Raw genomic sequence first — 5700 nt, 5'->3', positions numbered from 1 at the left:
GAGAGTGGACTCAATTTGTTTTCCTAACTCCAGCCTCTCTCCATTCTAATTCAGCAGTGGGGAGATGAATTTTACTACAGCACAGCTCTAATGGAGTTCCTAACAAATTTCTTTCTACTTACAGAAAAAGAGAAACAAAAACAAAACAGACTCTTCAAACTGAAATTCATGGTTCTCCACAATATATGGCTCCAATCCACTTCTCTAAGCTTATTTATTATGTTTCTAATACATGAGATCCATTGCTTAGCCATGTTGAACTGCTTGTTTCTGTCTTTGTTAACCTCATCTAATTCTATCCCTAATTTCATAGTTATTCATTTTATAGTCTTTATGCACAACAAATATAACCTGTCTGTTAGTCCCTGCCTTTCCTAATTACAACTCAGCTGCTAGTACTATTGATCTCCAATATATAGGTTCAATCCTGCCCATTATAGGGCCAGAACCAAACAATCTTATTGATATATGAAGAATGCTATTTTGTGGTAAAAATATAAAGAGACAATAAATAACTAGGAAAAGAAATATAAATGGCCATTAGCAAACAAAATATTCAATATTGTTTGTAATAAAAAATCAATATTAAATCAATAGCCAATGTTAGATGATCAGCTTCATAAACTTGTGATGCATATTATTTATTTATTTTTTACTATATCACTACAGATTTTATTCAGAAACCCATCTTTGTTGGTTTTGTTGTTGTTTAAAAAATTCCCATTATGAACTAATTTGGTCAATCAATTACACTTTCTAGAAAACATAGGGTAAAAATGGCATGGCTTAGAATTGCCCACATCTTTCATGATCTCTCCACTACCTTCTGTCCACACTCTGGTCCCCAGACCCTGACCTCCATCTATGCTTCTTGCAATGGTGTCCATATAACTCTCACCACAGTTCTCTAGAAATGGGCTTCAAATGCATGAAGTTGCAGAAGCCTTCTCCTGTACACACTCCCTTTTCATACTGGTGGCAGCAGGCTTCTCTGAAGTCTGTCCCAGAGGAGAGCCTAAAGTCAATCAAATCCTTTTCTGCATCTTCTTCAGGATGAAACTTGACATACATGTTTACAACTAGGTGATCTCCAAGGTTATCACAGACGTTCTTCTCCTCAACTTAACTCTATTTTTCTATTTCTGTAAAAACCTCCTCAAAAAATTCATCATAATGTACTTACATTTTGACATCACTCATAGCACAGCACAAACTGTCAGCAGGCAATGAAGAGTTTTGAAGGCTATAGTACATGTTCAAGCAAGCAATGGTCTGGTTGGTTTATTGTGCGACTGAGTGGATCTGTCTCCATGAGGACATACTCCAATTTTGAAATAAAATGAACAGTTGACTTTGTCTTTCTTGGTGCCAGAGATGGAGATCAAGTAGTCTGCCATTTCCCACCTGCCGCTGCCAATACTACTGCCTGCACAGCTGACCTTCTATGAAGGGAATTTAAATCGGCACAACCTTTGGGGAAAGCAATTTTAAAAAAAACAGCCTATAATAGAAAACAAATAGAAAAAACTTAAATATTCATGATAATAATAATCACTAAGTTAAATATAGTATATCCACTCTATTGAATTATTCATATTTATATGTAGTGAGATAGAAAGTTCTTTAAGATATACTTAATTGAAATGTAATGGTTGCAGAATGATGAGCACCATATTTGTATCAATACATACAGATAAAATATCCAGAAAATACACAAAAATGTATATAAATTTATGTGTGAATTATAATGTGGTAATTCTAAGGTCCAATATTAGTGTAATGTTGAATAAATTTTGGTACATCCATATGGTATTTTGAAAATCATATGTAAATGTTTATAATATAATGTTATATAGGTAAAGTAAGTTATAGTTTATATCTCTGGTGTCAAACACAGGGCCTGACACTGACAAGTGAATGTTCAATGAATACATGTGCGTATATTGCAATATTAATTGGAAAAAGAAAAGATAGCATACATGCTCAGAGTTTAGAAGGAAGTTGACTAAAAATTCAGCAGTGATTATTGATGGGTAATGGGCATAAGAATATTTTAAATATCACCCATGCAAATATTTCTTCCACAAATGGTATTTTGTTGTGGTAGAAAGAATAACAGTCCCCCAAATATGTCCATGTCCTAATTCCTGGAACCTGTGAATATGCTATCCACCTGGTAAAAGAGACTATACAGATGTGATTAAAGACATTGATTATCCCAGAGATTATCCCAGATTATCCAGGTGGGCCCCACCTAATCAAAAGAATCTTTAAAAAGGAGAGAATGTTTCCCAGCTGTGGTCAAAGAGAAGTGTGTGTCAATGTAAGTGTCAGAGAGATTTGACATTAAAGGTTTTAAAGATGAAAGAAGGGGGGTGCAAGCCAAGGAATGCGAGTGACCTTTAGAAGCTGGAAGTGAATTTTCTTGTAGAGCCTCCGGGAAGGAATGCAGCCTTGCTGACACCTTGATTTTAGTTCAGTGAGAGCCATGTTAGATTTATGACCCACAGAACTATAAGATAATAAATTTGTGTTGTTTTAAGCCAGTACATTTGTGGTAATTTGTTATGGCTGCAATAGAAAACAATTACATTTGTTGAATACAAATTAAAAGTATAGATACACACACACACACACACACACACAATCATCGTTAATCCCACACCAGATATATCTACTACAACATTATTATATATAGATAGATACATAGATACATAGAACATTTTCCTTTACAAATATAACACATCTCAATAAAAGGCAACTTCATTCTTCCACTTGCTCAGGTCAAAATCCTTGGCATCAGTATTGGTTTTTTTTTCTTATATACCACGTTCAATTAATCAGCTCTATATTTGTAATAATCTGACCATTCTCACCATCTCCAAATACTACTTGGATTTCCATAGCCTCTAAATCTTCTCCCTGCATCCATACTTGCCCTGCTAGTCTATTCACCATAGAGCAGCCAGAATTATCCTTTACAAATATATATCACTCACCTTCTCAATATATCCTCTCTTTCAGAATAAATCTAAATTCTTTGCAGTTGCTTTTGAGTCCCTAGAAAGATATGGCCCTCAGCTGCTTCTCTGATCTCATTTCCTATCACTATTTGCTCTTAGTCACTCCACGGCAGCCATTAATACCCTCCATGTTTTTTCCCCCCAAATACCAACCATGTTCATAAAACAGGACTTTTCCACTCTGATTCTTTTGCCTAGAATGTTCTTCTTAAAGATGTCTATGTGGCTCAATTTCATTTCTCTTAAATTCCTGCTCAAATATCATCTATCCCAGTGGATTTCCATGACCTCCGTAACACTATCTTCCCCATATTCTCTATCCCTTTTACCCAGCTTTATTTTTACTCATAAAACTCATTACTTCCTGAAATAAATTATACACATTTCAGATATTGTATATGAAATTGTATAGTTATATGCATTTTATTTTGTATGTATTTTATAAGCATTTGTATGTGTTTTCTTCTTTTCCCAGGGTATGGAACACTATAAATAACATAAATGTTTTTCTCTTACAGTTTTGGAAGCACATGTATATGAAATGATCTCTTCCTAATTACTTTTGTTATTGTACGTCTTTGAGTTTGAAGCTGTTATGTATATTGCCACTGTGAACACTCTTATTGGTGTGCCTCAGTGTAGGGTTTTGGGTTTTTTTTGGGCATTTATCCTTCTTGGTGGTCTCTGAGCTTCCTGTATCTGTGGGCTGGTGTCTGACATTAATTTGGGGAAAATTCTTAGTCATTATTTTTCAAATATTTCTTCTGTTTCTTTCTCTCTTTTTTCTCCTTCTGGTATTCCTGTTATGTGTATGCTACACCTTTTGCAGTTGTATCACAGTCCTTGGATATTCTCTTCTGTTTATTTGTCTTTGTTCTCTTTGCTTTTCAGTTTTGGAGGTTTCTTTTGAGATATCCTCAAACTCAGAGATTCTTTCCTTAGCTGTGTCCAGTCTACTAATAAGCCCAGCAGAAATAATTCTTCATTTCTGTGTTTTTAATCATTAGCATTTCTTTTTGGTTGTTTCCTAGGATTTTCATCTTTCTGTTTACATTGCCCATCTATTTTTGCATGCTGTCTACTTTATACATTAGAACCCTTACCATGTTAATTATTGTTGTTTTAAATTCCTGATCTGACAGTTCCAACATCCCTTCCATGTCTGGTTCTGATCTGTCTCTTTAAATTGTGGGGTTTTTTTGCCTTGTCTGTATTTATGTGTTATAATTTTTTCTTAATAGCTGGAAATAATGAACTGGGTAAAAGGAACTGCTGTAAATAGGACTTCAGAAATATGGTGGTAAAGTGTATGTGGGGGGGGACAATGTTCTGTAGTACTATGAATAGGTCTCAGTCTTTTAATGAGTCTATGCCTCTGGACTATGAACTTCATAGTGTTTTTCTCCCCACTTAGATGGGATAGGATGGCTAGAGTGGGGTGGAATTGCAATTCATCAGTTACTGTTCAGGTTTTACTATCCCAGCCCTGGTTCCTTTATTGACTTCCACTCATGAGTCTCTGCTCTTGTAACTGTGACTCATATTCACTTGTCTGTCTCTCCAATTTAGGAGGCAGTGGTTTGCCCTGTGTCTTCTCGTCTCTTCTAGATCCAAGAAGAGCTGTTGATTTTTCAATCTGTTAAGCTTTTTACTTGTTAGCATGGAGTGTCAACTTCCAAGCTCCTTACATGTAGAACTGGAAATTGGAAGTCTCTAAAGGGTTTTAAAATTCACTCCAATTGTTTTATATCCCAATATCCTCATCTGTGAGTTTTGTTTAATTGCCTTTCAATAACATGAAAATGTGAAGAATTTATTTTTTCACAGAGAGTACATCGGTTAAACAATCTTAAGTCTATGTGTTTCCAATAAGCCCTTTTGGATATCTTCACACATGAATGAAAACTTGATAGGGTATAAAAATTCATGGGTGATAACTTTCACTGATTAGAACTCTGTAAACCTTGTTTTATGCATCAAATACCTTTATTATTTTAAAATAATCTATTTGTATAATTTTATGAGTACCGTTTTGATGGTAGTGGTTTTATGATACATTTTAATAGCTGCTGAAATGAGTCCTCACTATTTGCATTTTTATTATTTTATTGGATATACTCAGGCATTTTTTATTTTATATAATCTTTTAAATTATTTTAAACCAATTTCAAGAATTCCAGCCCCAAACACTTGTCCTCTAAATGAAACTGCATTAAATTCATAAATTAATTTTGTCAGAATTAATATTTTCATGGTATTTACTTTCCTTCTAAAAACATGACACATTTCTAGTTGTTCTGATATGATTTTATGTTCTTCAATTTGATGTTTTGGTAACAGTTTTATTGAGATATAATTGACACATCATACAATTTACCCATTTAAGTGTACAATTTAATGACTTTTAGTATGTTCACAGAGCTGTGCAGCCATCACCACAATCAATTTTAGAATATTTTCATTATCCCCCAAAGAAGCATTATACACTTTAGCTATCTTCCGGCAATCCTCCCCATTTACCTTAGCCTAAGGGACCCATTAGTACTCTCTGTTTCTATGGATTTGCCTCTTATGGATATTCAATATAAATGAATCATATTATGTGTGGTCTTTTGTGACTGGCTTCTTCCCCTTAATGTAATGCTTTCAAGGTTCATATGAGTTGTAGCATGTATCA

The 5700-nt window shown here is 34.3% G+C and overlaps 1 pseudogene; it reads right to left on the bottom strand.

Moving 5' to 3' along the window:
• Window positions 1–894: 894 nt before the first annotated feature.
• Window positions 895–1397, bottom strand: LOC118888318 (annotated as a pseudogene).
• Window positions 1398–5700: the final 4303 nt, after the last annotated feature.

The sequence above is a fragment of the Balaenoptera musculus genome, chromosome X (assembly GCF_009873245.2).
Source record: "Balaenoptera musculus isolate JJ_BM4_2016_0621 chromosome X, mBalMus1.pri.v3, whole genome shotgun sequence".
NCBI lineage: Eukaryota > Metazoa > Chordata > Mammalia > Artiodactyla > Balaenopteridae > Balaenoptera > Balaenoptera musculus.
The sequence above is the reverse complement of the archived record's forward strand: the minus strand, read 5'-3'. Positions and strand labels throughout refer to the sequence as shown.